Genomic DNA, 12,823 nt, shown 5'->3' with positions numbered 1-12,823 from the left:
CGGAGAGAGAGTCTGTCACCGGTTAGGATGAACATATCAAGGATCAACTCTGCGAGGGGACAAAGTAGGATTTACAACTACCGGTTACTGGGTAGAAGACCAAATCAAAGAGAAAATCCGCCACTGGTTAAAGTGAACATATCAATGATAGACTCTGAAAAGAGGAAAAAACTAGGGATTACATCTATCAACTACTGGATAGAATACCAATCAAAAAGAAAATCCGTCACTGGTTAAAGTGAACATATCAAGGATAGACTTTGGTGAGGAGATAAAAATAGGAATTACATCTATCAGTTACTGGATAGAATACCAAATCAAAGAGAAAATCCGCCACTGGTTAAAATGAACATATCAAGGATAGGCTTCGCTCAAGGGGAAAATAGGATTTACAACTACCGGTTACTGGGTAGAATACCACAAGGAGAAGAAAACCCGTCATCGGTTAAGATGAACATATCAAGGATTAACTCTCTGAGGAACAAAATAGGGATTACAACTACCTTTTTACTGGGTAGAATACCAAAGAAGAGAATATCCATCACTGGTTAAAGTGAACACATCAAGGATAGACTCCTGCGGGGGAACAGAAAGATATCTGTCATCGGTTAGGATGAACATATCAAGGATATACTTTCAAAGGACTCTACTAGAGAGAAAAAGGGTACTTTTGTCGGGTATTGGGCAAGAAGTAACAAACCGCAAACCAAGAAGAATATTACCAGTTACTAGGTAATAGACTCTTAGGGGACCAAAATATCTATCTAGGTAAGAGCTAGAAAGAAAACAGTCAATCAAGACTAAACCCAATGAGGACATAACTCAAGGGGAGTAATTCCATCCAGAAAATTTGCTGGAGAGGAAACTGAAATAACAATCATCCACGAGGAAACAAACTCAGTGGGGGAACAGAGAAAGGTTAAAGTCTTTTCTGCTTAGGGGCTGACATTCTATATTTGAAGGAGGACAGACACCAAATTCGGTATGGGGATAAAGTACCGCCATAACAGAGAATGAGAATCTCAAATCAAATATGAAGATGCAGGATATGCAAATCATGAATTTATATGGATGTATATGCGTGTGTATATATATATATATATATATATATATATATATATATATATATATATATATATATATATATATATATGTATGGTGATTATGTTGACAAAACAATCACAAAGGATACAAAAGTGTCGCAAAGAAATTGAACCACCGGTACAATCCTCGGTCAATCCACCAACATCATGGAGACAAACTGCTGGAGAACAGAGAGATCGTCATCCCAAAGGCTTAACCCTGGCTGGGGGAAGAGATCTGCTGAGGATAAAACAATCCAATCTGTAAGGAATTTTAGGTTAACACCATAAAAATGGGAGACAACCCTACTGGGGAACAAATCAAAAAGCTGCTCAGAAACCAGGAGAGAACTCTGACTGGGAGCAAAGATACGACAATCGGTGGGGACACCGAGGCGATCTACTGGGGAGAGATCAAACATCTTATGATGACGATATTCCTGCTGAGGAAACACAAACTCTGTTGGGGATGGCCGAAACTCTTGTTGGGGATAAGGACACGCCGCAACCAACTCAACTGGGGATAAAGAAAGGAACCTCCACTGGGGATCAAACACTCCGCCAAGGGACTAAATCAACACTGATGACTAGGGATACCCGAAGAGTTAACTGTTTGGGGAACCTCATATGCTTCGCATTTAAGAACTTGCTATTCACTGAAATGTTGTTGATATTACTGTTGCTTGCTTTAGAAAAGTTCTTGCTTTTATATTTTAAAAACTTGATTTTGATTTTAAAAATTTTAATTTATAAATGATCATAATAAAATTTAAAACTTTTGGCTGAAGTAAATAAGAGTAGAAACAATTGGATAAAAGTTTAACTTTATTTAATAGGATGGTAGTCTGTAAATGACAAGACTCCATATATTTTACAAAGTTTAAAATGGTAATTTACATGGAAAAGGGGTACATTGAATACAAATGATCCTTAATCCTTCTACCAAATCTTGATATCCATTGTGCTCTCGACCGCTGCTGGGAATGAATCGACGTCAATCCTTGTGCTCAAACAAGTCTTCAAAAATCACTGAAGATAAGCAGGATACAGTTACTTGCCATAATCCCTAATTTTTGCATAAGTTGCCCCAATGTGAGGTACTCAACTTATCGGGAAATTATTTTCTGTTTTTATGTCTCTAATTTTTGCCTGGATCGCCCTTTCGGGTTTTCAATCCACCGAGACGCTTATTTTTGCCTAAGCCACCTTTTCGGGTTTTCAACTTAGCGAGTTGTTCTTTTATTTCTAGGCGAAGTATTTCTTGACTGCATCTACATTCACAGGACGACTGAAATCTTCACCATCCATAGTTGTAAGAATCAGGGCACCGCCAGAAAAAGCTCTCTTAACAACATATGGGCCTTCATAATTGGGAGTCCATTTTCCTTTGGAATCTGGCTTGAACGTCAAAATCTTCTTGAGCACAAGGTCACCCTCTCTAAACACTCGAGGTTTGACCTTCTTATCAAAAGCTTTCTTCATTCTCTGCTGATATAACTGACCATGACATATGGCAGTTAATCTCATCTCTTCAATTAAATTCAGCTGGTCAAACCTGGTCTGACACCATTCAGCTTCAGTCAACTTGGCTTCCATGAGCACACGCAACGAAGGAATCTCAACCTCTATGGGGAGCACTGCTTCCATACCATATACAAGAGAGAAAAGGGTTGCCCCTGTTGAAGTACGAACAGATGTTCGATACCCATGCAAAGCAAATGGGAGAATTTCATGCCAATCCTTATATGTGACAACCATCTTCTGAATAATCTTCTTGATGTTCTTATTTTCAGCTTCAACAACCCCATTCATCTTGGGCCTGTAGGGAGAAGAATTATGATGTTCAATCATGAAGTCTTTGCAAAGAGCTTCCACCATATTGTTATTCAAGTTCGATCCATTATCAGTAATGATCTTACTTGGCACACCATAACGACATATAATCTGATTCTTGATAAACCTTACAACAACTTGCTTGGTTACATTTGCATACGATGCCGCTTCAACCCATTTTGTGAAGTAATCAATCGCCACTAAAATGAAACGATGTCCATTCGAAGCTTTGGGCTCAATCATCCCAATCATATCAATTCCCCACATGGAGAAGGGCCATGGGGAAGAGATAACATTCAATAGTGTCAGAGGAACATGAATCTTATCAGCATAAATTTGACACTTGTGGCATTTCTTCACAAACTTGCAACAGTCAGATTCCATTGTCAGCCAATAGTAACCTGCTCACAACATCTTCTTTGCCATTGCATGTCCATTGGAATGAGTACCAAAAGAACCTTCATGCACTTCGGTCATCAACAAGTCTGCTTCGTGTCTATCCACACATCTGAGCAAAATCATGTCGAAGTTTCTCTTGTACAGTATATCACCATTCAAGTAGAAATTACAGGCTAATCTTCTCAAAGTCTTCTTATCTTTCAAAGATGCCCCAGGAGGGTAAATCTGACTTTGGAGGAAACATTTGATGTCATAATACCACGGCTTCTCGTCTTTGATCTCTTCAACAGCAAACACATGAGCTGGCCTATTAAGACGCATCACAGATAAATTGGGAACTTCATTCTAATACTTCACTACAATCATTGATGCCAATGTTGCAAGAGCATCTGCCATCCGGTTCTCATCTCGAGGGATATGATGAAACTCAACCTTTGTAAAGAAAGTTGAAATCCTCCTCGCATAATCCCTATATGGTATCAGATTGGGCTTATTCGTCTCCCATTCTCTTTTGATTTGATTCACAACCAAAGCTGAATCACCGAAGACATCCAAATACTTGATTATAAGATTCATGGCCTCTTCAAGCCCCATAATGCAAGCTTCATATTCTTCCATGTTGTTTGTACACTTGAAAGTCAATCTAGCTGTAAATGGTAGATGTGTGCCTTTAGGAGTAATAATCACTGGACCAATGCCATTTCCATATTGATTAATAGCTCCATCGAATACCATGCCCCAATGGGAACCAGGTTCTGGCCCTTCTTCTAGCGATGGTTCATCACAATCCTTCATTTTCAAGTACAAAATCTCTTCATCAGGAAAATCATACTGTACTGACTGATGTTCTTCAATCGGTTGGTGAGCCAAATGGTCAGCCAAGATACTACCTTTGATCGTTTTCTAAGATCAGTATTCTATATCATACTCTGATAACAACATCTGCCAATGTGTTATCCTCCCAGTTAAAGCAGGCTTCTCAAATATATACTTGATTGGATCCATTTTGGATATCAACCAAGTGGTATGATTCAACATATATTGACGCAGACGCTTAGCAGCCCAAGCCAATGCGCAACAAGTCTTCTCAAGCATTGAATACCGAGTCTCACAATCGGTGAATTTCTTACTGAGGTAATAAATTGCAAATTCTTTCTTCCCAGTCTCATCTTGCTGACCAAGAACACAACCCATACTATATTCTAGCACAGTCAAATACATGATCAATGATCTTCCTTCAACAGGCGGAGACAAAATCGGAGGTTCAAGCAAATACTCTTTGATACTATCAAATGCTTTCTGGCAGTCTTCGGTCCAATCACAAGACTGATCTTTCCGAAGAAGCTTGAATATAGGCGCACATGTGGCAGTCATGTGGGAAATGAATCTGGAAATATAATTCAAGGGGTCGAGAAAACCTCTGACTTGCTTCTCAGTTTTGGGCGCAGGCATCTCTTGTATTGCTTTGACCTTGGCAGGATCAACTTCAATACCCTTCTCGCTGACAAGAAAGCCCAACAACTTACCAGAACGAACACCAAAAGTACATTTATTGGGATTCAAACGGAGTTTATACTTCCTCAAATGCTGGAATAGCTTCAACAAATGCTCAACATGTTCCTCCTCATCAATTGATTTAGCAATCATGTCATCGACGTAAACTTCAATCTCTTTATGCATAATATCATGAAAAAGAATAGTCATTGCTCTCTGGTAAGTTGCACCAGCATTCTTTAGACCGAAAGACATCACTCTATAACAGAATGTTCCCTAGGGTTTAATGAATGTGGTCTTCTCCATATCCTTGGGTTCCATCTTAATCTGATTATATCCAGAAAATCCATCCATAAACGAAAAGACTTTGAATTTAGCAGTATTGTCTACCAACATATCAATGTGTGGCAGATGGAAATCATCTTTCATACTGGATTTATTCAAATCTCTATAGTCAACACACATGCAAACTTTTCCATCTTTCTTTGGTACAGGCACAATATTGGCCACCCATTGCGGATACTCAGCGGTCACAAGGAAACCAACATCAATCTGCTTCTGAACTTCCTCTTTGATCTTCACAACCATATTAGGATGCGTTCTTCTCAACTTCTGCTTGACTGGCGGGCACTCTGGCTTCAATGGCAGTCTATGCTCCACAATATCAGAATCCAACCCAGGCATGTCTTGATAGGACCAAGCAAACACATCTGAATACTCTCGAAGAATATCAATCAACCCCTTCTTAGCATCTGGACACAGTCGAGACCTAATCTTGACTTCCTTCACATCATCTTCGGAACCCAAGTTGACTAGCTCAATCTGTTCTTTAAATGGCTGAATAATCTTCTCATCTTTCTCAAGAAGACGAGACAATTCCTCACTCACTTCTACATCACTTTCCTCCTCGGCTTCAAATATAGGGAATTCAAAATTTGGAGAAGGAGAAGGATCATTGTATTCAATGGGGTTAGGAACCAACCTACATAATGATTTGATAGAAGCAAAAAGTAAAACAAAACATCAAAGACGTGGATGAATAGAATTAATTTTATTGATGATCAATTTAAAATGCCCAAACAATGTTCACTTCCCCCTTAGGCATAGGAGAAGGATTTTAAAAATATAGAAACAATTACTTAGATCGATGCAAAATAATAGGAATATCAACAGCAGTCCAATTGTTGCATGTCTGTCCATGCGTCACAAAGTTGGTGCAGTCTTCCTCTTCATTATCCTCTAGCATAACAGCTAAGTGTTGTTCATTCCCATGAATGAACCCTCCACTACGGAAGCTGAGTTGCATCTCTTCTGATCTAACGGTTGACGAGCCCTTTTGGAACCCCAAACCAGTTCTTCCTTTGTTGTCGGCGACCTCTACCACGCGCCCCCACTGATCAACAGGATCCTCTTCAACAATCTTCTGCGCATCTTTCAGAGAGGACATAGGTGCCCCAACTCTCTTCTCAACAGCAATAGATAAGGCTTGGAACGGAGTTCCAACCTCATCCTCAGCTTCTACATAGGAAAAAGATGACAGATGGCTGACCAACAACGCTTTCTCACTTCCCACAATCACCAACTTGCCATTCTTGAAAAATTTGAGCTTTTGATGCAGAGTGGAAGTAACAGCCCCTGCCTCATAAATCCATGGCCTTCCCAATAAACAGTTGTAGGCTGGGTGAATATCCATACCTGGAAAGTAATATGAAAGTCACTCGGACCTATCTTGACTGGGAGGTCCACTTCTCTAATGACAGTCTTGCGCGAGCCATCAAAGGCTTTGACAATTACCCCACTATACCTCATGGGAGCGCCTTGATAAGATAACTTTGACAATGTTGATTTTGGAAGCACATTGAGTGACGACCCAATATCAACTAGTACGTTTGACAAAGCATCTTCTTTGCAATTCATTAAAATATGCAAAGCCAAGTTGTGATTTCTTCCCTCCTCAGGGAGTTCTTCATCGCAAAAGCTCAAGTTATTGCATGAAGTGATGTTAGCCACAATATGATCAAATTGAGCCACATTAACATCTTGCTCCATGTATGCCTGTTCAAGAACTCTCGGGAGTGATTCTCTGTGTGCTTCAGAATTCAAAAGCAGAGACAACACATAAATCTTTGAGGGAGTTTGGAGCAACTGCTCAACCACGTTGAATTCACTCCTCTTGATCAGTCGGAGTACCTCATCATCATCATCACTATTGGCTTTCAAATTGCTGGATTCACCAGACTTATCACTTGAACAACCGATATGATCTATACTAGGCACCTTCGCCTTCTTACCAACAATCAATTCTTCCTTATTCTCTGGGAACACCGGCCCAAAAACTCGACTACTACGGGTCACCTTCGTAACATCTGCGATGCTCACTACTGAACTGGTCGTAAGCAACAGTACCTCTTGACCTTTCTCTATCATCGTATCATTGTATTGATACGGTACAACTTTATCAGATGCATACGGGACTGGGCCCGCCAACTGTATTACCAACGGCGAAACTGATATATTGTTGACGCTCTGGCTACTGCTGCTATCATACTTGAAATTCTAGTAACAGACTATCAATGTCACACTGGATGTTATGACATCCAATTCTACGCAGACAGGAAATGTATGCAGAAGGTAAATGAAAAATGCAGTAAAAGACACAGACAATTGTTTACCCAGTTCGGTGACAAACACACCTACGTCTGGGGGCTACTAAGCCAGGGAGGAAATCCACTATAAGCAGTATTAATTCAGGACTTAAACCAACTGTTTAATCCTATCACTTAAGACCTACCCAATGCAATTTCAATCTAAACTAAGACCAGATTTCCTACTCACTCCCCCTCAATCACAACAGTGATTACAACCTTTAATAAGTTTAAAGTCAATGGCGAAGTTATACTTCAAACAACTCTTGATTGTGCTTAACAACTTTAATCAAGAAACACAGCACTCACGCTTAAAAGCTTAGAGTGACACAACAATTACAACTCAATGAACACCCTAGTCCAATGCAATCATCTAGGTGATAATTGCTTGGCTCACAAGTAAAACCTAATACAAGACACAATAAAAGTACATCAGTGAAATATGATGATATAATAAATTCTTCACGCTTCAAACCCCTGAGTTGCTGAAAGTAGGATTGCCATCCTTTTATAATGCAACACTTGGGCCTTGTACTTGAATTTCCTAAAATTAAGGTTAAGCAATTTAACCTAATTTCCACATATTAGGGTGCTAACAAATAGGCTATATGTTAGGGCTCTTAAATTTAGCTCAGCTGTTAGTTTCCTGGATTTTAGCACAGCTGTTAGATTCCTGAAAAATACCCTGAGATAAATACTGAATCATAACAGAAAAACTAACTAGCCTACACTTTAGCATATGCTGTCAGGAATGAATGTCATAACATTCAGTTTGACGTCCAGAACATAGGCCATATGCCAGGTCTCTTAATTCTAGCTCTGCTGTTAGTTTCCTGAAACAGCAGCCTGAATTAAATACTGAACTATACTAGAAAAAACCAACTGGCCTATAATTCAGTATCTCCTGTCAGGGATGAATGTCATAACATTCAGTTTGACATTAAGTAAATCCTGTATTAGCTAATCCTGCAGCATACTACTCAAGCATGTCATGACATCAGTCAAGACATCAGAGTACAGTTAGTGTTTTAACACAAAATGCAGTCAATCAAAAACATCTACAAACTCCCCCTTTGGCAAATTTTTGGATAAAACAACTTGGCATCACAACAGAGTTCACAGCAGCGGAAAGCATACATCCAAGCAGAGAATCAAATTATCTAATACAGTCAGCACACATAGAAGTTAAACTTCAAGCAGCAGCATAACCTCTTGTTTAGAGGACCTTCAACTTCAAATAAATATGTTCAAGCAAATCTGTTGTCCTGGGGTACAGGTGTTACTCCCCCTTTTTGTCAAAAATGTTGCCAAAGCAACACTTAATATTACAGACCAACAAAAATAAAATTACACACACTTGCTTCACAGCAGGTACACCCACATCAGATGCCATGACTTTGTGTATGACATCTTGAAACACTCCTGCATGAACATGTTCTTGAACTCCAGCAGGTACATATGGTGTCTCATGTTAAGATATCCCCCTAACATCTTGTTAACACACTTGTTGCAAGTGAAATAGCTATGATCTGTTGACCAATCAGAGCATACTTTCAATTGTTTAATAGTTTGAAATCTTAAACAATACATTCATAACATCCTTAGTTGCTATAATTCCTCAGAAAGGCATATTTCCAATTTGCCCCTTAAATTTTCAAACTGAGTAGCATCCAAAGCCTTTGTAAATATGTCAGCAAGTTGTAGTTCAGTTGCTACATGTTCCAAGGTAATCACTTTGTCTTCCACCAGATCTCTGATGAAGTGATGTCTAATGTCAATATGTTTGGTCCTACTTTGTTGGATAGGATTCTTTGAAATATTGATGGCACTGAGATTGTCACAGAACAATGTCATGACATTCTGAGAGACATTGTACTCAGTCAGCATCTGTTTCATCCATACCAGTTAGGAACAACTCCTTCCAGCAGCTATGTACTCAGCTTTTGCAGTGGACAATGATACACAATTCTGTTTCTTGTTGAACCACGATATGAGATTGTTTCCCAAGAAGAAACATCCTCCTGATGTGCTTTTTCTGTCATCAGCACTCCCAGCCCAATCAGCATCACAATACCCAGATAAGATAGGCTCAAAGCCAGGAGAGTATATCATACCATAATCACAAGTCCCATTGATATACTTGAGAATCCTCTTGACTTGATTTAAGTGACTCACTTTGGGTTCTGCTTGGTATCTAGCACACACACCAACTGCATAGGCAATATCAGATCTATTGGCAGTTAGATATAGTAGGCTACCTATCATGCTTCTATACAAGCATTGATCAACACTAGAACCTCCTTCATCTTTAGTTAATTTTAAATGAGTAGGTGCAGGAGTTCTTTTGTGACTAGCATTATCCATACCAAACTTCTTAACTATGTTCTTGGCATATTTGCTTTGGGAGAGAAACATATAATCTTCCATTAGGTTAACTTGCAGTCCAAGGAAATAAGTCAATTCCCCAACCAAACTCATTTCAAATTCAGATTGCATCTGGTTAACAAAATGTTTCACCATTTTATCTGACATTCCACCAAAGACAATATCATCCATATATATTTGGGCAATCATGATTTTGCCATCTTCATCCTTCACAAACAAAGTCTTATCTATCCCTCCTTTTCTGTACCCATTAGAAGTCAGAAATTCAGTCAACCTCTCATACCAAGCTCTAGGAGCTTGCTTCAACCCATACAAAGCTTTCCTCAACTTGTACACATGTTTTGGTAGGTTAGGATCACTGAACCCTTTAGGTTGTTCCACATAGACTTCTTCATTCAAGTAGCCATTTAAAAAGGCACTATTCACATCCATTTGTAACAATTTGAACTTCAGAATGCAGGCAACACCTAACAACAATCTTATTGACTCAAGCCTTGCAACAGGTGCAAAAGTCTCATCAAAATCAACCCCTTCAACTTGCGTATACCCTTGTGTCACTAGTCTTGCTTTATTCCTAGTGATTACTCCTTTCTCATCAGACTTGTTCTTGTAAATCCACTTGGTACCAATGATGTTAGTCCCTTCAGGTCGTGGAACTAACTCCCATACTTCATTCCTTTTAAACTGCTCCAGTTCATCTTGCATAGCATTGATCCAATATTCATCAGTCAGGGCTTCTTTCACATTTTTTGGTTCAACCTTGGATACAAAACAGGAATTTGAGTTATTCTCCCTTGATCTGGTAGTCACACCACTATTGGGATCTCCTATGATAAGATCCTTAGGGTGGTCTTTCTGAATCCTGGTAGAAGGCACCTTGTTGGATGCATCTACCTCAAGTTCAGGAGGAGTATCCTGTACCTCTTCAGTGTTGACTGGTATGTCTGTTGAAGTCTCAAGGAATGTTCCAACATCCTCTATGACATTGGATCCTTCATCTTTATCATCCACAATCACATTTATGGATTCCATCAGGACATTGGTTCTGGAGTTGAAAACTCTGTAAGCTCTGTTGTTAGTAGAGTATCCCAGGAATATACCCTCATCACTTTTGGGGTCCATTTTCCTTCTCTGTTCACGATCTGTGAGAATGTAACATTTGCTTCCAAAGATATGAAATTACTTCATAGTAGGTTTTCTACCTTTCCATATTTCATACAGAGCGGAAGAGGTTCCCTTTCTCAAGGTAACTCTATTGTGAACATAGAAAGTTGTATTCATAGCTTCAGCCCAAAAGTGCATAGGAAGCTTCTTTGCATGAATCATAGCTCTAGCATATTCTTGAATAGTTCTGTTTTTTTTTTCAACTATTCCATTTTGCTGAGGAGTAATAGGCGAGAAAAACTCATGACTTATTCCTTCAGATGAGCAGAAATCATCAAACTTGGAATTTTGAAACTCCTTCCCATGGTCACTCCTTATTCTGATAACACAACTATCCTTTTCCCTTTGGAGTCTGATGCACAGATCTTTGAAGACATCAAATGCATCTGATTTTTCTCTGATGAAGCTTATCCATGTGTATCTGGAATGGTCATCAACAACCACATAAGTATATCTCTTCCCACAAAGACTTTCAACCTGCATAGGTCCCATTAAGTCCATGTGCAAAAGTTCCAGAGTTTTGGATGTTGTAGGATGTCCCAGCTTAGGATGTGACATCTTGGTTTGCTTGCCAACCTGTCATTCTCCACAGACTCTTCCTTCATCAATAAGCAGCTTTGGGATTCCTCTAACTGCTTCCTTGGATATGATCTTTTTCATTCCTCTTAAATGAAGATGTCCAAGTCGTCTAAGCCACAACTTCACCTCCTGTTCTTCCTTGGCTGAGGAGCACATTGAGGAGTAGTTTGAGACTTTAGGTTCCCATAGATAGCAGTTATCTTTGGATCTGGATCCTTTCATAACTTCTTGATTATCTCCATTCGTCACAACACATACTTCCTTAGTGAACTGAACATAGAAACCTTGATCACATAGCTGGCTTATGCTGATGAGATTAGCAGTTAGTCCTTTTACTAACAACACATTATTCAGTTCTGAAACTCCAGTACTGTCCAGCTTACCAACACCTTTGATTTTTCCTTTAGCTCCATCACCAAAGGTCACATAACTGGTAGTATGAGGTTGTATATCCACCAATAAGTTCTCCATACCAGTCATATGTCTTGAGCAACCACTATCAAAATACCAGTCTTCTCTGGTAGATGCCCTTAGAGACGTGTGAGCTAATCTAGCAACCCATTGTTGTTTCTTGATGGGGGCATTATACTTAGATGCCTTCTGCTTAGGTCTGACTTGAGGGGTCTGGTTAGGATAACCATGCAACCTGTAACATAAGGGTTTTATGTGGCCAAATCTACCACAGTAGTGATATCTCCATCTTTGAAATTTCTTCTTTTGATGGTTAATCCTCCTGTTTCCTTGATGTTGTGACATTGGTTGTGACTTTTGTTTGATTTTCTGAACTTCAGCCTTTGAGTTTTTGAGTTAGTTGAGGATTCCTTAACAAAGCCTAAACCAGACATGGTTCCTGATTTGTGTCCCACTTTTAGAATCTCTTCCAAAGTGTCAGTTCCTTTATTCAGCATTCTGATGGATTTTGTCATTTGATCTAGCTTAGAGGCCAGCAAGGTTATCTCACCATTTAGACCATCTATGACTGTCAGATGCTTCTTCTTCTCAGCTTCCAGCTCCTTGATGAGTTTCTTCTGCTTTTCTCCTTTTATACACACTTCTGCACTTTTGACACATAGCTCTTTATATGAGGCAACAAGTTCATCAAATGTAAGTTCATCTCCACTTGAGTCATCATCAGAGGCACAGACACTAGTTAGTGCAGTGACATGTTTGGCAGATTCTCCTTCAGATTCACTCTCAGAGTCTCATTCATACCAGGTGACAGATAGTCCCTTCTTTTGCATC

Source organism: Lathyrus oleraceus, chromosome 3 (genome assembly GCF_024323335.1).
Source record: "Lathyrus oleraceus cultivar Zhongwan6 chromosome 3, CAAS_Psat_ZW6_1.0, whole genome shotgun sequence".
Taxonomy (NCBI): domain Eukaryota; kingdom Viridiplantae; phylum Streptophyta; class Magnoliopsida; order Fabales; family Fabaceae; genus Lathyrus; species Lathyrus oleraceus.
Note: the sequence above shows the minus strand (reverse complement) of the source record.